Source organism: Lissotriton vulgaris, chromosome 4_1, assembly GCF_964263255.1.
Source record: "Lissotriton vulgaris chromosome 4_1, aLisVul1.2, whole genome shotgun sequence".
Taxonomy (NCBI): domain Eukaryota; kingdom Metazoa; phylum Chordata; class Amphibia; order Caudata; family Salamandridae; genus Lissotriton; species Lissotriton vulgaris.
In genome coordinates, this window is record NC_141691.1 from 1,124,972,451 (window position 1) to 1,124,998,026 (window position 25,576).

At 39.8% G+C, this 25,576-nt stretch overlaps 1 protein-coding gene across 7 annotated transcripts in view; it reads left to right on the top strand.

The window, feature by feature from the left end:
- PTPN3 (protein tyrosine phosphatase non-receptor type 3) overlaps nucleotides 1-25,576 on the top strand; it is a 1,864,164-nt gene that overhangs the window by 112,252 nt on the left and 1,726,336 nt on the right. The window lies entirely within an intron of this gene.

Consider the following 25,576-nt stretch of genomic DNA (forward strand, 5'->3'; position numbering starts at 1 on the left):
CATTACATCATACAAAATTCCACATGCAGCATTTTTTTGTATTCCATGCTCATACATTCTGATTGTGTGATCCCAGCTTTACAAACCAAGATTCTTCCAGGGGCCTTTGTTTCAATACTATATTGAGATCAATGTATGTCATGTGTGATTACAGTATTTATTCTGAGGTTGGCTTTCATTTGAGAGTGCTGGTTTTGTGAGGAGATTTTTATTCTGCTCAAGATTACCTGTTTCATTTGTGGTTGCCTTATTATATATGCCATTGTGCTCTGTGTGTTTCTGCTAATATGACTAATATTTATTCTGTGAATTCAATTAATTATTAAAGTGTTATAACTGTACCAAAACTCCCCCTTCCGGATGAGTTAAGTTTAGTTTTGGCACACTTGACTCCCCGAGAGTATAGTCAGCAGAGAATGTTGTCTACCAACTGATGATCTACTCCTCTTCTTTAGGGTTTAGAGTACAGCTGGCTTTCTGTCAGCAGTGTGAAATTTGACTCCGTCTGCAGAAAATGCTGTTCGACAGCTAGACATAGTAAGACCATTGAAGGAAGGTCATTACACTGTTTGCCTTACTTGGGATGAATGGTATTGTGTCCTTTTTTGTCCCTCACATCCAGGCAAAACCTGACAGTGAGGGACAGAGAAAAGACAAATAATGACCCTCACACACTGAAGAAAAACTCCCCGGTGTTGAGGGTCATTCGGTTTTTTGTTTTTCAATAACAAACTCCTACTTTGGGAATTTGCATTTGAAAAACAAAACGTTGTTTACGTTTTGGGGGACTGCCGTCAAAGCAGACGGCAGCTGTCCACCAAACATTTTATGTGTTGACAGGAACAGTCATAATTGAATTTCCAATCAAAATGCAGAGATCACCTCTGGGCTGGTGGTGATATGTAAATTTGGTGGACGGTAGTCATCAGGCTGATGGATCTCTATCACCATGATGGACTGAGTACCATCCACCAAAGTCTAAATCAGGCCCCTGGTATCTTGACTGCTGGTTACTGGTGAAAGCAATGCAAAAGTACTCTGACATGAACATCCTCTAAAATGAGAAAGAAGCACTGAGGAGGCATTTGATTAAAAAATGATCTATCCACAATAAACATTACAGAAAAAGGTATGATGATGCTCAGCCAAAAATATAGGAACATTTCAAGTGTACAGCTTAAACAAACATTTAGTTTTGCTTTGGAAAGTCAAAGAATATGAAACTTGGCATGTTGAGGTTCGAAAGGTATTCAAAGTTACAAGTAACACAATTTTTTCTGCTTCTTCCAAAAGGCGATGCACCTCAGCTTTTGTGAAAAGCATGGAGGTGAGTCTCATGTTTTTGTGTTTAGAAATAGGATATCCTAGTTCCAGATCTAAATTTGAAAAAGAGGAATGTCTTTTGCTTCATTGAGGAGCTTTTGGTCATAACCTCCTCTAATCTGATCAATGCTAGCTTTAGAAAGTTAGCAGTTAACCCAAAAGCCACTTCTTTCCTCCTCTGCCAACCACCACCCAACTAAATGTAGGTCATAGTTTATCTGTTCCTACATGTCATTAACACTTGTGGAAAATTAACATTAAGTTCCCAGCAACACACATTTCAAATGATGTTATATTTACAATGCAAACTCTGAAAACCACTGAAATCTGCCCATTATGGAATGTTACAGAAACCATACCTCTGGTCTCTCCCATGAACTGCTCCTGAAATGGGGCTAGGAAAGTGCGGTTTAGCATACTTGTGACATTTCTTAGTCTGTTTAGTATTACTAAAGTTACAAGTCACAAAAATGCCATCTCTTTGCAACAAGGCAAGCATAAACCACTAGCTCTATATAGTCAAATAATCATGTTTTTAAAGCACTTGCTCCCCATACACCTAAAGCACCTCCAAATTCCTAGTTTATGAGGATTTTTCGGGGTGCTCAGGGGTTTCTATGTGTTAATAGGATTCATTGGTGACAACCGAGATTTTTTCCCTCTGCGGTAATTTACCACTAACATCCCATCTCGTCCTAAATTGAAGATGATGAACACTCCTTAGGCACTTGACTGTCAAGGTAACTGGCAGAGCAGGTCCAGGCTCCCTCAGGAAGTTGATATGTGTTGGAAATTCAGAAATCCGTAACAACGCTCAAAATATCACTCTCCTGTCAGTTCTTTAACCTTTCAGTGTAAAGTGCTTTGATGCACAAGAAGTAAATACTATGCACAGACCACAAATACAACACAAAGCACAATTGGAAAAATCAGAAAAAGTAAATTTGATAGTGGTAAAAGTATTTTAAAGTCCCTCTTTACTCCTTAGATTCCCATTCTAGTGCTCAGCTGGATCCTTTTTTACTGGTTGGGGCATTTCGCGCTTAAGCATTCAGAACATGTTTTCCACAAAAGGTAGCAATCTACGTTTTCTCCCTTTTTTTTTCTTCTTTTACATCTTGAGGAATTTAAAGGTACCTAGTGTATGTGGATCACTCTGGAGAGAACCAAGACACCAGCTAAAATATAGCTGTTCCAGTTTAAAGAAATGACATCAACAAAGGGTTTTTTGTTATTAGATAACCATCTTCCCAGCTTACAGGAACAAGCAGAGTTGTAAAAATGTTTTTTTTAGATCACAGTTTGCATCTTTCGTAGCGGGAAGGCATTTTTTCTATGTTTTTTGTGGTCTTAGCATACGTGGAGGTTGTGGTAGAAACATGAGAATCCCATTGTTCAACATGTAATGCCATACATTACAGAAAAGTAGATCTCTCTAAACTTACTAAATAAATACCGAAATATGAAAGAGTATTAATTTCTTCCAGTGATGCTTACTAGAAACACATACTACAAAAATGATGCAGTGCATAGTAGAAGAGAAGAAATGAAAAAAGCCAAGCATTATTATAATGCTAATGTTGCCAGTAAACCTTTAACCAATTACTTACACATTAAAGCAAAGAATGAAATTCATGTAGAAAGATTTTCACAAGAAAAGCTGTATATGTATTTGAAAGACACAGCAAATTAATTGTCATAATTTTAGCCAAACTTTATGGTAAGCCTACACAAATAAAGAAGAAACTCCTAGATTCATTTTTGTCATCAGTTGAATTACTTAAGATTTCATCACATGATAGCAAACTTTTAGATTATCCCTTTTCTCGGAAGAGATTCATAACACCAAAAAAATCACTTAACTCTGATAGGCATACAGGTTCTGATTGAATTTGCACTGAGTTCTTTAAAGTATTTGCTTATCAACTGATATCACATTTATTACCCTTAAGTAAAGATGTTTCAGAAGAATTTTTCAGAGGAAATATATTTTAAAGATGCACTGATTGTTTTCCAAAACCTGACAAAGATCTTTTACTAGTATCAAATGATATGCCTATTTGTAATTTTAATCAAGACTATGAAATTCCAAAGTTTTACCCTCAGTAATACATCAAGACCAAGCGGTGTATGAAAGGATGGTTCTTCTCATACAATATTACAAGAATTAGACATGCTTTATCAGCCTCAAATCAGTATAGTTCCCCGTTTGCCTTTGCTGTCTGAGAAAACTTTTCATAGTCATTGACAAATTTTATTTAAATCAGTGCAGTGTTTTCAATTTGGTGGCTGTTATTTTAAACATGGTTTGAGCATTGTATAGTGAGCCTCTATGATTTATTTTGAATGTTTACTGGTACTAGACAATGATGCCCTCTGTTTCCGCTGTCATTTTAATTTGAAATAGAGCCTTCCTTTTTTGTTATTTGTAAGACTGATCTAAATAAGGACATCACTGTAGTTTTTGTATTTTAGAAATGTTTGTTTACGTACATGTTTTCTTTATTGAAGATTCAACAATTACTCTACCTCATTTTGAGTATTATAGATATGTACTTTGGTTTGATGTATGTACAGTAATATGACTAAATTTGACCCCCCCCCCCTTAAATATATACTGGTACCCATGATATGATAAATAATACTGGTATTCGATGGTGTCAAAAGTCAATAAAATATTTAGAAATGATTTTTTTTCAAAATTATTAAAGAAACAGTAAACAATAATTTTGGAATAATAGTGATGGGAACTGATAGCCCATTGTGGGCCAATGTTGGATATATAGCTGTCTGATGAATCTTATAAGCGCTTAAATAACAATAACCTTTGTTTAAAAACATTTTTTGAATAATTATACGGAAAATTATAGAGGAATTAGAAAAAGTGTCCTCCTCTTTATTACTTGGTGAGGCAGAATTGTAGCTTTGAACATGATCGTTATGCCACAAATGATATACTTACTTTTAATGTTTTTTATTCAATTTCCTACTGTTTTGTTGTTGTTGGAATTTGATAAAACGATGTTGACGTTTATTTGGAATAGTTCTAAAACAAAATATGTTATTAAAATCTTGAAAGCACTAAAATTAACTGGGATTTAGGTTTACTGGGTTTCTCTAAATATCACTATTCTACCTTAATCACTACTTGTACTCTGAGTTTCAAAATACTCATTCCAACATGGTACCCAAATGGCTCACAATACAATACATGTGGTTGATCCCTTTCCTTTACCAGTTGTATCATCTGTCTGTAATAGTAAATTACCTTTGTTGACCTCAATAATTCAAGCTACTATGATTCCTTTTCTTAAATTTAATTGTTTATTTCATTCAAATGGTATGTGTTCTAAATGCATTTCACTGGAGTATAATCCTCATTTGAAGTCTAAAAAAATTGTTCTCTTGTTTTGAAATTGACTTGCTGCAAAAATCTTTTTTTTGTATAACATATGGCTAGGACATGTTTTATTTTCTTGTCTAGAGCTACAAATTCAAACAGTTTCTCTAGACCTCATTTAAAGTCATACTTCGGAAATCTGCATGTCTTCATACACCGTAACCAGCTAAAATGCTTAATTTTCTTATATCCTCAGCTATTACATCTGTTACTTTGATTTGGGGGAATGCAATCTTAGTTTTGGTACTGGATGGTTATGGATGATATTTTATAGAAGAGGTTCAGATATACACTTATATAAAGTGTTTTAAATGTCCCCTTCACATCAGCTGTTTTGAAAGCCTTTATATACTTGTACTTCTCATCCTAATTGAAAATCACATTTTAAATTACTTTGGTTTTCTTAATTCAGATAAGAATACATTTATAATATGTTCACTAACTTCGGGTCTTTTACTTTTCTGCTTTATCAGGCCACACATTTGTAATTATCATTAGCTAATAACTATCTTGACTATTTTAAATCAGTGTATTGTGTAATTTATTTAACCTAATTCATTATACATCTAGTCTTTGACTATGTGGTATATATTTTTATATTTTGTCATCGATGTTTGCTTCTTCATTATATATTCATAAGAAAATTTGAACTAAAAAAACCAATTCATGTTAATTTGATCATTTGAACATTAGAATACGGTACCCACAACTTTCTGCTTGTGAGCAACACAGTCACGTCAAGACACCAAACCACTTTACAGTCCATTCACATGCTTTTCATGCGCCACACAAAAAGCCATTCAAATGCTAGCTGTGGGCCCAACCCAAATTTAACAGTCACATCAACAAACAGCCGCCATTTAAGGGGCCATCCCATTCATGTGCCCACAGGACTGAAAAAACAGTAATTCTGCTGTTTCACCCGGTTATCTGCCAACTTCCATATAAACACATCTCCTGCAAATCACTACACCCATACTGCGAGCCAAGAGCCATAAATACTGCCAGCCTATGCCAGAATTGGTGAGTGCAGTGGTCTGTATGTCACTTTATGTTAAGATTCTGCTATTCTATCCACACAAGCAAAAGACACACAAATGATGGACGGAATGCAGAACAAATCAAAATATTCACCCACCGTCAAGAGATCTGGGTAAAATCCATCATGGGACAGGTATGCCCAGACGTGGGTCCCTTGCTCACTGTGCCACTGGATTCAAGCTAGCTTGGCTGATGAGGGGTGACATACCCCTAAACCAGTCCCAGGATGCCTGTTTCCAGTCCAGGGAGGACCTGGCTTGGCAGTTCGGACTGGACTATTCCCATGAGGAATAGGGTCAAGACTGATTTGCATACGGCTAGGCCAAAAGGGGGGGGGCATAGTGGGCAAAAGAACAATGGATTTAACCCAGATCTCTTGAATGGGGAGAATGTTTGAATCATTCAGCATTCCATCCATCGTTTTTTTGCAGTTACACACTTCTGTCTACACAAGACACCTTTGAAAATAATTCTAGGCTAAGCTTTGGCTATCTGTTCACGTCTGTGTCTTATTCTGGGTCCTGACCAGCAGTGTGTGTGGTAAAGGTACAAGAAAGATAAGTATTCTTCAGTATAAGCAGGGAAGCAGTAGTGAAGGTTCAACTAGTGTCCATGCAGCATTAGTCAGGATTCTGAGTAAGAGAGAGACATGAACTGATGGGTCTTGTTTAGTTGGAAGACAGATTCTCAATGTAGAATGACATACAAACTAAGATAAAATACATTAAAAGGTGTTTACTAATTTTATGGTCATAATGTCTTTTCTTTGCTGCTGCTTTATTAGCTCACACATCTGCCACTTTTTGGCAGAGGATGAAGGTGCCAAGCAGGCAGCAAGCAAGACTAATGTGTCCCTATTTGCTTGAGTCAGTAAAGACATAGTCGCTAAAATATAAACTACGAAGAAAAATAGTCCTAAATTATGGCATTTCTTTAGTTACGAAGTAATGCAAAGATTTCCCAAAATAGATGGAACAATTTTATAGGTGGGCAAAATGGGCAATGCAAAGCCATTTAAAGTTGCATACTATTAATCTGACTGCCTCACTGTGTTCAGTTTGCAAGAACTTCACTGTAATGTGGTCAAATTGAACTGAGTTGGAAAACACAAGCCTGAATTAGATGGACATTGGGGAAAGTAGTCCTGAGTCTCAGCCATCTTCCTTGCTGACTGCATATGGCTGACTTTTTTCTCTGCTACAGATAAGTCGACAAAGTTTCTGCTCCTGGAACAGACTCTACAATAATTGGAGTTAGCCTTTATTGAGATTTTACTGCCTCTTCATCAAAAGAAAATGGATATCAAGTCATACCATGCGATCTGATGATTAGCAACACGCTAATTGTGTGTTGCCTGCTGGATCAGGTGGATAGCCACCTTCTTATGCCATGTGCAATCTTTACAACTCGCATTAGACGGTCATTTTTATCTACTCCACCTATGTACTTGTAATCAAGTATGGAGTTGGGCTTGTAGACCTCTGTCAACTGACCCCAAAGTGGCCAGAGAAGTGCTGTCATCAGGAGTCGTAGTGAGCACATGTACATGCTGCCTATTTAATTTTATAAAATTAGCAACAGAATGCTCTGCACTGCCATTTTTGAGCTTATTACATACAAACGACTGAGGGAATCCTTTGCAGTGGCTTTGAATGGTACTGCAAGCTATAGTGCCAGCGTTGTGCAGCTCGCGTTACAGCAAAACTCCTATATTGAAGTTGCCCACATAAATAATATAACCTTTTATAAAGGAGTGATTGTGCATGCTCCCATGAATGTTCCCTGAATTTTGAACAATCTTTCATCACATGTATGATCCTGAGGCAGTGCTGCAGCATTAGTACTAAAATGCAGCATATGCTGCAGAATCAAAAACCCTTCCCCGGTTATAGCTGATGAAAAACTAGTTGTTGCCCAAATAGTATGAGCCGGCCAGTAAGACTGTACAGTACACTACAGAGGAATGTGATGTCAGAAATGTTCCCAACTCACCAAGTGAAGTGGGAATCCACAGGTGTGCACTTGAATATAGCATCAGAGTGACTCAGTCCTCCCTCAGAAACTGGCACGCAAATTCCTCAAGACATCATCATGTCTATTGTTAATAAAATTGTAGTATTGACTTTACATCCAGTGTGTCCATAAAATGGGGGGGTTTGAGGATGAACTCTTTTAGGGGACTGTCAAGTGAGCAATACCTGTCTGCATTCTGGATTGTACTACATTGCCACTGCCTCCTAGCTTCACAGATTGTACTTGCGAAGGGACATCAGAATTGCCATTCCACGTTCTTCAGAATCACTTGAAGACAAGTCATCATTAGATGGAACTCCACCAACTGAAAATCCACTTCCGTATTTTGATCCAATATCTTTTTTTTTTTTAATATTTTTATTCAAAAAAAAAATTTTACAACTTTTTTTCCCTTAACTCCCCCCCCCCCCCCCCCTGCACAGGACATGAAAAATAGCGAAAGAATACAATCAAGTTTCGTTTTTTTCCATGACATTACTATATCTCAAGTTACAATTTACAATAATTCAGACTGGCAAATTATACTGGGTAAGCTAGAGCATTATTAAAAACAACTGGTAGTAACCCCTTAAAGGGCGAATAACCAAACATAACCCCATGCATACAGCTAGAATAATATTCCTGATTGCATTATACACCCGCCCTGAGGCCCTATGGAAGTTCTAAGTTTCCTGCCACCCTATTCTTCCAATCTGTTATTGGTTTCCAGATCTGCAGACCTAGGGATCTAGCATTCTTCCCTTTTCTGGCGTATAGCGCTTTTTCTATGTTGTATATATACAAAAGCCTGGCCAACCATTGCTGCATAGTGGGGGGGAGCTTGTCTCGCCATGCTGAAGCTATGCATAGACGAAATACTGCCATAGCTACGAACAGAAAGTTCTCCAACTGTGGTTGTTCTCCAGTCCCGTCCAATCCCATTAATATTACTTGGGGTGTCATTGTTAACTTACAATTCAGTGATCTATCTAAAAACCCTTCGATTTCTTTTATCAGAGGAACTAGGTTGGGGCATTCGCCAAACATGTGAGCTATGTCTGCCTCCTGGCTGTCGCATCTTGGGCATGTTATGCCTTGTGTGCCCCCCCACTGTGCAATTCTGGCTGGAGTGTAGTATAGCTTGTACAAGGTCTTATAGTGCTGGGTTTGCAATGAAGAAGAGCGGAGAACCTCCTGTCCCATCCGCAATGACTTCTCAAAGATCCAATATCTTATGCCACAGTCACTGTCTTAGTATCAGAAACTGCCTCAGAGCTTTCTGCCATTATTTTGAGGTAGGGTATGTACTGCAGACTTTCAATAAGATACCATCACCGTTAACTATCTAAAACATTTTTTTCTTCAAACACTATATCCTAGATAGAATGCAGACGTACTGATGGAAATTAATGCTGTTAGTGAAAGTGTACTATAGTAGTCCGAGATAAAAACCGATTGGATCAATTAAAAAGAAGCAAATTCCTTATCTTTTAACACTCTGTGATGCAAATACCTTAATGAAAGAAGCAAAAAAAATGCTTTAAATTGCAACACAAGCAATAAGGTAAACTAAAATGCATTCTTGTGTCTCAGAAAGCACATATTAGTCCTCGACACGGAAATAAACTACTTTTAAGAGTTTGCTCTTTGTGAAAAAGCTGAAAGGCCTCACTCGCATTGAAGGTAGCCAGTACATGCTGTATGCTAACGTGGAGAAAAGCCAAATGTGAATGATGAACAGTAGGTAAAGTGGGCTGAATAATGGCCAAAGTGTTAGAGTGGTATATTGCACTTTTCCCTAAAGCACACCTTAAAATATTTTTTCTCAAAATCTCCACACAGGTTCTACAGAGACCACCTAAATTCATGGAGTTTGAACTAAAAAGAGCTATTTCAACCAGACATTGACAGTTTGTCACTTAAGACAAATATTGGGGGACATTCTCAATTAAATTTCAGAGAGCAATCTGACAGAGAGAACTTCACTTACATAAAAAAGCAGGGAATTCAGAAATTAACTTTTAAAAAAAACGAAATAATGTTGAAACCTACAAACAAGAACTAGTTTAAAAGTGCTAAGAATCCCTATGCAAACTGCTTTTAAAATTGATTATGGGTCCTATACTGGGCATCTAAAAATGATCCTGCCAACAGCCATAGAAATGAAGTGGGCTTGAGGAAGAAATCACAAGATATTTGTAGCATGAGTTGGCCATAGATACATATGCATTATCCTGCCTCCTAGTATTGGGCTTAGACGATTACAAGTTGTTTTTCTTCGATGAAGTCCTCAAATCACGAGGCCTAGTGACTCTTCCTTCGGTAGGTATTGCGCATGTTGGTCAGTACAAGATTACTGTACGATAAATGACATTTGTGAGTATACAGAAGTGGCATTCCACTACATATCCAGTATCGAAGCATGACATACTTTGAACAAAAACAACATCAACAACCGCATCGTACCAAGTGAGAACCTGAACGTATTTTAATGCCACATCTCATAGTAACATGTGCCCCTATTGCGGGTGTAGTGTAGCCTTGAATGGTGACTGTATTAGCTATGTGCACCTGCGTAGGGCAGTGATAAGGAATCCCCGTAGTGTGTGCCTCAAAGGGTATATGTCTATATGTGGCCCACGGCTTCCAGATTTTGGTGTGTTTGTGGGCAGTACACAGCAGCAGTTCGAGTTCCTTGGCGTAGTCCAAGCCCCCCTTCCAAGTCAACAGGCGATGTCAATGTTGTGTAATGTCCCTTTTGGCTAGTGTCAAGCCCAGAAATAATAGGTGCCTTTTGTAGATATTGCCCCCAATTTCATCTGTGCAGTGCAGAAATGTGAGCTTTGGGGATCGTGGGATAGCCCAAAGAAATAAGTCTGATAAACATTGTATAACCCCCTGCCAAAACCTGTTCAGGGTGGGGCAAGTCCAGACCTTGTACAGGAAGGTGCCCTCATCCACACGGCAGCGAATACACATGGGAGAGGCAATAAACCCCGTCCGCCATAATCTATGTCGAGTGTAGTAAACTCTGTGTAGGTATTTAAATTGTATGTAACAGAGACAGGTGGGGATAGCAGCTCCTTGCGATGATTGGAGTGCTTCCTAACAATCGTCATCATCAGTGGGCCCTATATCTGTAGCCCATGAGGCCTGTAAGGATGCTAGGGTGGTAGGACTGTGTGTAACTAGTGTTTGTTAAATTTTAGAAATTCTATGGTCCCCCAGGTCCCCCATCAAGAGCTTGCCCTCTATTGGATTGAACTCTGGCACGACCGCTAACGTAGGGCTGTAAAGCATGGCACAGTTGTAAGGGTTTAAATCATTGAGAATTAAGCCTCTTGGGGATCTCAAAAGGACTTCATGGTGGGACCCCGCATGACATCACCCATGGTTGAGATACCGATATTGTCTCAGCCGCTGTACCCCTGTAAGTCTGCGACATGAGGAAGAAGGCGGTTCCGCCACAGTGGGGTCTCCTGAGTGAGGCGTCCTCACCAACCCGTACGCTGCGATGCCTGCAGCTGGACAGAATGACCACCGATGTGGCGGGGGAAGTCCCCGCGGGGCAGCCCTGCTATACAGGAGGGGGTATAAGGATGGTTCCCCTATGATCCAGCGCTCCAACTTATAGACAGGTTCGTCCCTGGGCCCATACCACCATTCTTTCAGAACCTGTAGTTGTGATGCCACATGGTAGAAGTGTATGTCGGCTGTGGCAATGCACCCGTAGTATGTAGATTGCATACAGGTACACAAGGCGACTCTAGCTGAGGAGTAGATTGTTTTTTTTTTTTCTGCCGTCTAGTTGGACGTCCGTATCGCAGCTCCAGGACCAAACCTTAATTCTTCACTGAGACCTTTCCAGTGCTATGTTTTTTCTCTCCAATCCAAAGGATTCCTATCTAAACAACATCAGCTGGTGTTATTGGTCATTTACCAGTGGCCACCCAGGCTCAGGCACGACCTTCCAAAACGTCTTTGCTGCAAATCTACAGAACACCGTCCACGAGGGATGGAAAACATGCCCTTCAGCTTTTGACCCAGTTGCCATGCAAACTCCAGGCAAGATCAACACGGAGTGTGCAATCTATGTTTGTCACCGAAACCCAACGAGGCTTCCTGTGAAGCAAGCTCAGGGTTCCGGTACAAGAAAACACTTCGGCAGCGAAGGAAGTATTGCTGGGCCCACACCACCATGCTGCGACGCACAGAAGAAGCAACAGAACCCTTCGGGTATCAGTGGCCAGACCCTGATCAGGAACCAGAGGACACAGAGGCGCAAACAGCATCACCAGATGTGCGAATACTGCTGGCTAGCAGTGGGTACAGCTCAGACTCTGACCCCGATTCAACACAGGGGAATGTGCGCACCGCTGCAAAAGCTGCCCAAACCCCTACCAAAACACCTAAACTGTCTTTCCAAGCCCCATTGCTTTCAGGCCAAGGAGGTTTCCACCAACCGGTGCAAAGTCCACTCCTCCTGGGAAGCCTTTGACTAGCGTTGAAAAATATAAAGCTTTAAAGTTTGTTTCAGGCGGCAGCTCCAGAACATACCACATCGGCACACTCGAACTCGGGTAAAGACTCTGAGCCGAAGCAGCACACATCAGATCTGAAAAAATCCTCAGAACTGAAAAATGGGTAATCCTCTAAGCCCTCAGCAGTGAAACCAGCACCTAATCTGTCGACATCGAAAGCACATACCCAAAAAACTGCAACTGGTACAAAAGACTCCAACGTCTTCCATGCCAAAAACACCATTGGTGAAAATGAGACACAGCAAGAACAATTGCAGCTCATTCTTCAGCGCTTGCAAGACTTACTAGACCAGGGACAAAATACTCTGTTTGTACTTCCTGGGCACTGAGAAACTAGGCACTAAACCACCACTTGTTTTCCAAACGCTTCCCAAAAGGAAGAACGCATTTCAGGCGGACATTGCTGGTTCTGAACCAACCCATCAACAAAAAAAGGACAGAGGCACACTCCCTATTTGTTTTCCTCCTTCTCCTCCTCCTAATCCTTCACCTCCTATTCCATATTCACCAATTCTCCCTTCACCACTAGCAAGGCCAGTGCAGACACCCTCTCCAAAACACTTGCCTTCTGAGCAACTACAGACTCTTACTGGTGATCAACTTGAGGAATTCAATATTCCTTATTGACCGATCCACAGAAAGATCTCCGTGCTACCCCTGATCCATGGGATATTTACGATATTGATCCACTGAATGATTACATATCTTAACATCTACCCATCCAAACTTTCTCCAACAGATGATTCAACATCATACCCTACATACTATGCAGGAAGAATATAATTTTCTAGTGGAAACACTTAATAGATCACAAAAACCTGCGCGATCATTTCTGCATGCTTAAAGGTATTCTGCCTTCCACACGTGACATATTTAAGCAGCCAGTTACATCCAGGGTAAGCACCCCTAGAATTAAAAAAATATATAAAGCATGTTCATTGATCCCGGACTATATTAACCCCTTCGATGCTGATGACGAGCTCAGCTCGTCATCAGCCACGGGTGACGTGTGCGGATGACGAGCTGAGCTCGTCCTGTAACGCGGTTATTCGAAAACAGCCACACAGCGCAAAAATAACCGCAGCAGCGATGCGGTTAAGGGCCAAATAACACCAAAATCATTAGTGGTACACACAGCCAGAAAAAGAGCAAATTCACAAGGTACTGGGGGTGCGTCTCGTACAGATAAAGAAAGTAGGAAATATGATGTCGCTGGTAGGCGCGTTGCAGCACAAGCAGACACCCACATACGTATTGCAAATTTTGTGGAGCTACTCTCCAGGTATAATCGGGCCACATTGGATGAAATGCAGGAATTACTGCAACACCTTCCTGATCAATACCAACAGCGTGCTGCACAATTGGTGGAAGTAGGCAGGGCCATATCTAATGCTGCTATACAATGTGCATTAGATTATGTAGACACAGGCGCCTGCAAGGAACACTAGTGTCCTTATCAGACACCACAAATGGCTCAGAGTATCTGTTTTTAAACCTGATGTACAACACCACCAGCTCAATTTAACGTTTGAAGGGCAAAACTATTTGGGCAACAGCTGGATAAAATGCTAGAAAAGCTAAAAAGAAAAGAGACAAACTGGGGGGCAATGGGCCCCTACAAACGTTTCAACACAGTGGACACTTTTGTAACGGTCAATACAGAGGTGCAGCCAGAAGGGGTTCTTCTACTGACTCCGGCACTGATCTCCTATCAAAGTCAATTTAGAGGATCTTTCTATAAAACAAACATTTGAGATACAGGCTGTGCATCCACTACCAAACCTCCAAGCCCCCCAAACAGTGACCACCTGCACTTCTCCCAACCACATATTACAACAGTGGGGAGAAGGTTAAAACCTTTCTATCCACACTGGCAAGACATCACCAAGGATCTTAGGGTGCTAAACATAATCAAAGAAGGGGTATTGTTTATTTATTTATATTTAATTTTATAAAGCACGCAGCTACCCGGAGGTTTCCCGGCGCTAAACTAACAAGGGAGATGTGCATGTCGTAAAGAATATTGATCAAATAGCCAAGTTTTGACATCTCTGCGGAACTTTAGATAATTGGGTTCAATCCGAATAGACAGAGGGAGAGAGTTCCACAGGGATGGTGCCAGAAAAGCAAAAGATCGACCACCCATTCTGGCTCTCCTCATCCTAGGAATCTGAAGTTTATGTTGATTGGATGAACGAAGAGTGCGGGAGGGAAGGTACGGATGAATTAAAGATCTCAAGTACTGTGGGGCCTTGCCAGTATTGATTTTATGTATAAGACAAAGAGCCTTAAATTTACAGCGACTGTCAATGCAAAGCCAATGGAGGTTACGACGGTACAGGGACGTGGAGGATTTGTAAGGTAGTTTACACAGCAGACGAACTGCCATGTTCTGGACCGTTACGGATTACCTCTTTGCCTGCTCCCAGAAAGAGAACATTACCATAGTCCAGGCGGGATGTTATTAGCGCCTGGACTACGGTTTTCTGGGTGTCCAAAGGAAGCATCCAAGTGATTTTCCTCAACCATTTGAGAATGGTTATACAAATGGAGGAGACTCTAACGGCATGTTGTCTCATCGACAACTGGTCATCAAAAATTATCCCTAGATTTCTAGCTGTTTTCGAAGGGATAGGAGGGGTACCCATTTGAGCAGGCCAATGAGAGGGGCCCCATAAGGCGGGGTTATTGCCAAATAGGAGAAGTTCGGTTTTCCCTCCGTTCAATTTTAGCTTGTTATCATGCATCCAGGAGGCAATATTATTGAGACCATGGCAGAGGGAGGTTGTAGTGGAATGATGACTGGTGGAAAGAGAGAAAATAATCTATGTCGTCTGCATATGAGTATATGGAGAGCCCCGCTTGCTCCGCAATATCAGCCAAAGGTCTGACGTATAAATTAAAGAGAAGGGGGCTCAGGATGGAACCTTGAGGAACACCATATGCAGATTTGTGAATTTTGGACGCAGAAGTAGCTGAGAAGACTTGAAACGTCCGGTCGGACAAGAAACTGGTAAGCCAACCAAGGGCGGAGTGCGTGATGCCAGATGTCTTTAAAATGTTTACCAGAATGGGGTGGGAGACCGTATCAAATGCGGCACTTAAGTCTAATTGAATAAGTGCCACGGTCTCCCCTCTGTCCACCAGATGACGAATGGTTTCAGAGACTCCCAGAAGTGTAGATTCTGTAGAAAAGCCAGAGCGAAAACCAGATTGTGAATAGTGTAGAATATTGTGAGATTCAATGAAGCTGGTGAGTTGTTTATTGATATGCTTTTCCAGAATCTTAGAGTAGACTGGAAGAAGTGAAATTGGGCGGAAGTTGGCGGGGTTATTTGGATCTGCATTGGCCTTTTTCAACAACGGTATGACCATTGCATGTTTCCATGAATTGGGGACCTTGGCCTCCCTGAGTGATGTATTCAATAACTCCATAATAAGCTTTAAAGAAGAGGAGTCTAGGGAAAGCAGAATTTGAGGAGGGAAAGGATCCAGAGGGGAACCGGATTTGATGCTTTTAACTATGTCAAGTAATGTGGAAGGAGTCAAAGGGTCCCAGGCAGTAATCTCTGATGCTGCCGACTGAAGGATGCATGGAGTAGTAGATGTAATAGGTTCAGGGAGGACTAAGGGAACGTTGGAAGGGCCGAAGTCAGCATATATGCTCTCAATTTTAGAAATAAAAAAGTCTGCTAAGGAGTCACATTGTGCTTTATCCAAGCATGGAGCCTTGGGTTGACTAGTAGAGTTTAGAGCTCTCACACCACCCACAATTCTACCAAGAACACAAAACTTACCACAGGACCATCTTACCCTTTTAGAAGAAGAGGTTCAATCTCTTCTTGAAAAAGGGGCAATAGAAATTGTAACTTTACAACATCACAGACATGGAGAATATTCCCTGTATTTTCTCATTTCCAAAAAGGACAAAACTTTAAGACCTATCCTAAATGTCAGGCCACTTAACAGGTATATCTCATCAGAACACTCTCACATGGTCATACTGCATTAGACCTCAAGGATGCATACTTCCATATTCCTATTAATGCAGCACACCAACGTTATCTCTGTTTTCAACCCAACAGGTGACAATATCTGTTCAAAGTGCTACCCTTTGGGGTTAATACGGCTTCAAGGGTTTTCACCAAGTGCCTTGCAGTAGTGGCAGCTCATCTCAGAAGGGAAGGAATACATATTTTCTTGTACCTAGATGATTGGCTTAAAAAAACCTCACGTTACCAACCGTGTCTTCAAGACACTTGGCAAGTTATCAACGTGCTGCTCAAACTGGGATTTACCCTAAATATACAAATGTCTCACCTGCACCCATTACAAATTCAGCCTTTCCTAGATACAACTCTCAATTCAGTTTCAGCCCAAGCATATACCAATCCGGAAAATGCAAAAGTTCACAGAAACATTACCTCATTACAACCACAAGCTCAGCTCACAGAAAAGGGAATGATGAGGCTTTTAAGTATGATGTCTTCCTGCATAGCCTACGTACCACACGCTTTTCTGCATATGCACCCCCCTTCAGCGTACTCTGCAATCTCAATGGTCTCAAGCAGAGGGCCATCTCCAAGATTTAGTGTTGGTAGGGCCGGCAACACATCACTTTCTGCAGTGTTGGAACAGCCACAACTTGTGTCAAGGCCGGCCCTTCAAAGCCCCATTTCCGCAGGTCACCACTACCACAAATGCATCCCTTCAGGGATGGGGAGCATATATGCAAGATCACACAGTTCACGGTCTATGGCCTGTAGCTCAGACACATCTCCACATCCATCATCTAGAGCTTCTAACAATTCAGCTAGCTCTCAAAGCTTTTTGAAATCACCTACACCAGAAAGTAATACTAATGCGCACAGACAATATGACTGCAATGCATTATATTAAAAAACGGGGGGGCACTCATCAGCCATCCCTCCTATCGTTTCGCATCTGGCACTCAGCAATCTATCACAAAATCCACCTTCTAGCAGAATAGTTACTTAGGGTGGACCACGACTTTGCAGATCTGCTCAGCAGCACTCATTTCAGTTACATGAGTGGGAGATGAACTTACCACTACTCCACTCTTATGTAAAAAGATGGGGAATACCAGAAATAGACTTGTTTGCCACTCACCTCAACCCCAAATGCCAGATTGGTGAGGAGTATTTGCCTAAGCTTTACCTCCTCTCCCATTCCATATGTGCTTCAGAAGTTAACACATGCGTCACTGACACTAATATAATGGCCCCAACATGGGCACAATAGGCATCGTTAACAGCCCTACTGCAACTATATTTAGTGCCACATAAGAAACTACCTCTTTGACCACATCTACTAACTCAGACTCTAGTGAGCTGCCTTTAATAAACCTCACCTTGGGGCACCTATATCCAAAGCCGGAATTACTCAATAGATAGATGGATTCAAGCATGATATCGAAAAAGCAAAAGAGTACTTACAGGACCACCACGTGCTTCTTCCACACATAAACAAGGAGCCACTATAGCTTTTCTTGGAAATATCCCCATAGAGGATATCTGTTGGGTAGCAACATGGAATAACCCACATACATTTACCAGACACTACTGTGTTGACGTATTCACACACCAACAGGCAGGAGTGGGTCAAGCTGTACTTAAGACATTATTTCAAACAAGTACTTCAGCCAATCGCTAAGTACTTCAACTAATCGCTAGCCACCGCAAACGTGAACACTGCTTTACATTCGATGCTAAGCTTATGTATCTAAGGTCAACACATGCTACAGATGGAATATATTACTTACCCTGTAAGCATCTGTTTGTAGTGTGTAGTGTTGTAGATTCATATGCACCCACCCTCCTCCACCTTTTGGTTGCATTACTTCATACTGTTTGGAAATCTAATTCACAATTATACGCATGTTTCTTTATTCTGTCACTATATTACTCCTTTTTCTAACAAACAATCTAATAAAGGCGCCGAGCAAAATGTGCAATGCACACTGGATGAGGAGTCACTATACCCCGTGACTCGAAGACTTCTTAGAAGAAAAACAGCTTGTAATCAATCGTCTGAGCCCAGCACTAGATGGCAGGATAATGCTAAACATATGAATCTACGGCACTACACGCTACGAATAGATACGTACATGGTTTAGTAAAATATTCCTTTCTGTTGGTTATCAGATGACCTGGATTTTGCATTGTCTTCCAAAGGAAAGATTAATAACAATATGCTAAAAAAACGCCTCCCCACATTTTTTTGTGGTAGTGGACAGTACTTTTCAATAAATTTCTGGGTACATTCTTTTCTTGCTAGTAGATAAAATGGGACATGCATTCATAAAAGTTACTAATTAATTTATATGCAAACAGAAAAGGATGTTAATTTACATTTAGTAATGGCATTGGTAATCTCCAGTAAGCAAAGTTTGTATACACATATTCCACAGATGGGTTGTATGGCTCCAATAAGGAATTCAGTTCTGTGTGTTTTACAAATATCCCTGTAGTATTGTAAGCGGCACAGAATGTGCTCTTAGTAAGTACCTTTCAGACAGAATACAGTAATAGCTTATGAGCATCATGTTTGACTTTCTACAAGGTAAAGTCCTCATTTTATGGCTCTGGAACATGGAGGATGGAGATAATTTTCTTTAATGACTTCTTACCATAATACGTTTTGTGGCAAAAATGTGTCCTTCTGGACACTGAGTTGGGCCCTGTGAGTACAGAGTTTAGTTTGACAAATAAGTTAAGATTACTTGCAAGTTTTTTTTTTTAAAGATTCTTTTCATTAAATAAACAAAAGACAAAAACAAATTACAGTGAAGTATCATTGGCTTCAAACAGGCACAGTGCATTGGTACAGTATCCGTCAATACGCTGCCCATGACCAATTCCATTGCATCGTGACCACTTGCAAGATTATTGTATTAGATGACTCTGGTTCCATTCAAATTAATATGTTAAAGTGTTTACCATGGTCTGTGTTGCTGCAGCAAATCTTGAGTGATTGAGCAGTTATTAGGCATTGCAGTCTTCCCTTGCATTAGCTATTAAGTAAAACTTTTTTTTTTATCTGTGATACCATGAGGAACATTATTTGAAATGCTCCTCTTTGTTAGTGAGCCAGCATCCCTAAACTTAACGTACGTGTTTTGAGAAATTGAAGTAAAGGATAGTGATAAGAAGGTACTTTATCAGGGTGGGAGATACTGTAGTGTAAATGGGATTATGTTTTGGAAGTCATTAATAGTCTTTCCTATGTAGGTGTGACTGTCAGTGGATGCTGAAAGGCTGGAAAGAAGTTCAGGTTTTAAAATAATGTTTGAAAAGACCATAAGGGTCAATTTGGTGTTTTGATAAAAGATTAATGTCCTTGACACGCTTAGAAATTTGAAAAATGTAGTGAATTGAATGAGTAACAGTTTCACCTAGTTGGAGAATTGGGTCCTAAGCTACATTTTGGAATGCAAATGTAGTATGAAATGCTAATGTAGCATTTTAGTTGAGTATTTTGAGCAAATGCAATTTTGTTACATAAAATAACATGGGCTTTATTATATTTTAGTATTATAGATTTATTAAATTACTAGTTAATTAATGTTTTGAGTGGTGAGTCTACTATAAGAGTTCTGTGATCACTACACTATGAGAGGACCTAATCTCCTTGGTCTGTTAGTCAAGGATATTACAACATTGTATGAACATCATCGCCCAAGCCGTGCAAGATGGTGTAGCTTAGATGAGACTGAGAATTTTCATGGTTATTGATTGAAGGAATACATCTGAAGTATAGTACATATTTCTCAGGACGGCAACATTTGTACCAGACTTTGAAATAGCTACCTGATAGCCTTTCTACTTTTGTTTTGCCTCAGAAGTGATGACGGGTGGATTGTATGTTTTTGTATGTATGATGATTATCCTTAATTTGGTTTATCTGGTGATATCAGGTCTTATGGTTTCTGTATTGGAGAAGGCGTGATGGGTGGTGATGTAAAGTACACAGTCATTTTATCAAGCAAAAACATGGGCAGGTACAGAGTTGAAGGCACTCCAGTAGATGGATAAAGTCGATTTTGTATTCATATGTACTCAGCAGTTACCATTTTTGGGAGGGAGGGTAGGAGCTGGTGATGTGATTAGGAGGCAGCGGTTGGTAGTGTGAGTTTAGGATGGCAATTCCAAGTTTAGGTTCAATTTCTTTTATGTTAAAGATACATCCATAAGGAGGAAAGGAAAATGTTTCACTTGTGTGAATTACTGAGGTCAGACCCTAATGGCTATAGAGTGTGTGTGTGTGTGTGTGTGTGTGTGTGTGTATGTATATATATATATATATATATATATATATATATATATATATACACACGCATACATACACATCTGAAAGATGTGGTTGCATGAATGGAGGTAAGCTATCTTAAACTTAACTCCGATAAAACTGAAGTTCTTTTCTTTGGCACTAAGCTTGCCCACCTGCTGGTTTGTGGTGGTTTCCTGAAGTAGGAGGTCCCCTGACCCCTACCTCGTTGGCCAGAAACCTGGAAAATTTGATTGCGGCTTACTTTTGAACCCCAAGTCCTATCTCTCTCTGATTCTTGTTTTACCACCCAGAGAAACCCTTAGAAGAACGCTTCACTTCATTCTGATGGACTCCCAAGAAACGTTTGTCCACGCGTAGGTCACAGCTAAATTGGACTATGCCAACTGTCTCTAGTTAGACCTTTCGACCTTCCTTCTGCAGCGGTTTTAATGCAAATAGAATATGGCCGAAAGTCTAATTCTGATGATTCCCTCTCATTTATCCATCTCTTCTCATTTACGAAATCTTCATTGGCTTTCCTTGATCAAGAGAATCCAATTTAAAGCACTCACTTTAGTTTTAGAGCCTACAGCCACAAGGCCCTGTATATCTTAGGAGACTGAGGCCTTATTTCCAGTCCAGAGCCTTGAGATCCAACAATTTGAAACTTCTTTATGTTCCTCGCATTTGTAAAGTTCGACCTGATGGTCGTTCCTTTACTTACTTGGCTTCCAAATTGTGGAACTCTCTGCCACTCAGTCTCCGCTGTAGCCCTTCGGAATCAGTTTTTAGAAGCAATCTCAAAACTTTCCTGTTTGATACGGATCTTTTGGCCAAGTAATTTGGGCGATTCTCCACTGGGATTAAGCTCTGCGTCTCTTTTGCATGCTGTCTGGCACGCCCTTCCATCAGGTGTAATCATTACTTCCATTGTAGCAAGACCTGTGCATTCATCAAATATATTTTTGTAATCAAGGTTCTCCTGAGTGACTTTGCCACTGCACTGATGGACAGTTACAATGTCTCTGAACATTCTCTGATATGGATGAACCTGAATCTACAAATGTCTACAGAATGCACAAGACCTAGGAAGCTTGTTGAAACCTTTAACAGACCCAGTCAATATAGTTGTAAGAGAGGTTCACAACCAAAAGCACACAGACTAATTTGCAGATATTAAGAAAGAACATTCATAACCAAAGATCATCTCAGCAAAGCTCCTGTGCAGTAAAGATGAATAATCCCACTGTCAAATTGCAACATAAATAAATGGAGACAAACAATTGAGGATGTTGTAAGCTTATAAACATGGATCAAACAGATAATAACTTTGATAGGTGATTTGTGAACCCCAAATGGCATGTAATGCTTTAATGAGAATGCATGATGAAAGTAGTCAAGCGATTTTTCAAAGCCCTCTACAACTCTAATAATAGTTCGCTGTACATATGTGGATATTCATAAAGTCTGAATGTATCCATCCTCGCAAACAAAGAGTGGCCCAACACATTTATGATTTTTAAAAAATAGATTTTTTATTAGCCCACCAATAACTAATATTGAGCAAAGCCCCTGTTTCTGATGGGCATTGTGATAATATGTGTATGATCCTTGCCATTCCAAAGTTGAGTTTTCTGACAGATGAGTTTGGCTTGTTTCATTATGAAAAGGGGGTTACAGCAACCATTTCAGAAATAACAGTGTAGTACTCATCATCATCACCAACTTTATTTTGCATAAGTTAAAATGCCTAAAAGTACATAGGAACAGTAAAAGAGAACATTCAATTTGCTAGAGGCAGAACATGGCTCTGGATTATACAATATCTAAATATCCATCACATTAGTCCTCAGTAAACTGTCTTTAAATTCATCAATATAGTAATTCCTCTTTCCCGATTATTATAAAAACGTATATTAAAAATAAATAATTAAAACCTAATAAGTATAATCCTTTAAAATCTCCATTCTAGAATACTAAAATCCATAAATAATTTTAGACCAATTGATTAGATGAATTTTCGCAAATTTTCTCTTTTCCTCTGTCAGATTTAAGGTGATTTAGACAGACCTGGGTCCTGCCCCTGTGCAACATCAATGATAAAACCCTTTTCGTGCTGGTAGTTACAAGCTAAAATTCCTTACATTGTCTTCTAAATATTTTATACAGATCTGAGACAGAGGGTTAATAGTTGCCTGTAATCAATTATATCTTTTTTTCTTTCTACTTTCTTTCCTGTTATATGGACCCTGTCCCAGTTTATTTCACATCCGTTATGGTACATGTCGATTCTTCAAGGCTGCCCATGAAAAAGATGTAAGCATTTAGCACACATACAGATTTTGCATTTGATAGATCAAAAGTAGAGCTGGCAAACACTCTCTGAAGTTGTATTTACCTAATAGCGGAACAATAAACGTGTTTCTCCACTGAGTATACAGGGAGAAAAAGAACAAAACATGCAAATTTGACTGGGAGGTCTCTACATCACATGGCCATGAGGACAACTGGTTATTTCAATAGGAATTTGCGGGATAAACTATCATAAGTGGAATGTAGTTCAAGCGAAACCTTGATAAGAAATAATCCTGTGGATTCTCTACAAAGGACAAGTAAGAAAAAACACCATGCATCGCAGCGGGTAACTGCTGATACATGGTTATAGTGCTTTTGTCTTTGTTTATGGGCCATCTGTCATTTTTTGTCTTAGCCAAAAAAAATTCTTTAAGCTTGAACTTAGGGAAGCTACCATTTAACTTATCGTAGAGTTTGCGTAGTCCCATGGATACAAGGGTGGTCTTTACATGGAGCCATTTAAATAGAATCACTGATATACGGTAATACAAATTCTGTGTGGCAAATAAAACTCGAGCAGTCGCAGAGTGTAGATATTAATCTTTTCCAAAATGCTTCATCTACACGCTACAATACCCCGACGTCCACCATACCCCAAATTGCTGCCCTATAAATTGCAATCGCTTTAGCTAGATAGACCTTTATCATCTCCTGAATAGGTTTTGAGCCTAATTCTTTTTAAAATCTAAATAATGCAGCCATATATTTTTCCATAAGTTTTGCACTATTAAGCACCGTATCCTTCCAGTTTAATCTAAAGTCAAAAAGAATACCCAAATATGTGAATTTCTCCACTACTTCAATTCTTCTCTTTCCAATGGAAAATCTCACAGGTTTCTTAGTGTCTACTCCCATAATTAATACAAATGTTTTATTTTTGTTGCCATATAGGTCCAGGTTGGCCATAAACATTGTGTACTTCTCTATGAGAATCTGCAGTGCCAAAGGTGTTCTGACCAGTAGCACTGCGTCATCTGCATAGAGAAGAATAGGAAGGGGTAGAGAGTCAATGTATGGGGTATATTTTACATTTCCTACTAAGGCTTTGTCTAGCTGGTTACAATAGAGAGCAAGGAGAAATGATGCCAAGCCGCAGCCCTGTCTTTCACCTTTTTCAATTTTAAAGGATTTTGAGTATTCCCCTTGCTTCCCAAATCGGGCGCTTGCTGTTGCTCCCATGTATAGTTGCCTTAAAAATATAATTATTGAAACATTGACACCCATGTTTTCCATAATGGTCTACAGTTTACTGTGGACTGCACAATCAAAGGCTGCAGAAAGATCCAGAACGGCCTTACATAGTTGACCTTTCTTTACCACAGAATATTTTGCAGCCACCATCATTAAATTCAAACACTGGAATATTGTTCTCTTGCCCTTCCTGAAGCTATACTGGACCTCATAAAGGTTCTTCTGTTCCTCTACCCATTTTTCAAGTCTGTTCAATATAAGGCAACCCATTAACTTAGCTGTGCTGTCAATTAGGGAAATGGTGTATAGTTTTTTTGGGTTGGAACCATCCCCCTTTTTGAAGACAGGTATATTTATAGAGTGCTTTCATGAAATTGGAAGGCCAGTTTTAGCTATTGAATTAAAACATTTCTTAATAGTGCAGCCCACATTCATTTATTTATTAGATAGAAAAATGTAAATGGGACCCCGTCTGGTCCAGTGACCTTTAATGAGGATGGCTGGTGGAGGGCGATTTCTATTTCCGCCACTTCTAAAGTCAGGTGTGAATGATCTATCGAAGCCAGATAGACTATAGAGGGGGTTATTCCTTCATTGCATTGAAATATCTTTTAATAGTACCTTACCCAACCGTCCTTCTCAATATGCACGTCTAAGGACGGCTCCCCTACAGCTATTAAAAATTGTAAATTTGGCAAAGCGGAATATAGCTTGCAACTGGGGATCAAGACAGACTCCTACCCAGGGAAATTGGTGTTGTGACATGAACAGTGTTATGGTAACAGAGAAAGCAGTTTATGTACATAGGAGCTGCCCCAAACAATGGACTCAGGTGTGGGGTAAATGAAACGCTTTCCGTGGAAATATATGTGAGCCCCACAAGAGGAAATACTATCAGATGATGGTGACTAATGGAGACTAACATAGAAATACTATGTGATGTAAGAAAAACCCAAACAACTGTATACCTTGGATATGCAAAGACGACCACTATGGGTAAATATGAGAGAATAAGAAATTATGTATGTAAAAGGATCCATTACATATGCTGCTTGTCGAGATGCAACTATGTACCAATTGAAATTTACTGTAAAATAAATTTTCTTAAAACATAGTAAATTTACCACCTTCCAGAAATCTTTACTATCATTTTTTTAGAATCTTGCCTTACATTTTCCCATGCTTCATCTCTTAGCTGTTTTAACCTACTGTCTCTGACTTCGTTAAACCTTAGTCGCAGGATCCTTACAAATTGTTTATCGTTTGCCACTTTTTTCAAAGCTTTACACAAGTTTACTAATGCCTTGGAGCAATCGCTATCAAACCAGCATGTTAATCGGTGCTCTTCAGTAGGTACTGGGTGAGGTAAATTCTGATTGATACCTTCTAGACACGTTATGATCTCCCCATTATTAGAAATAAG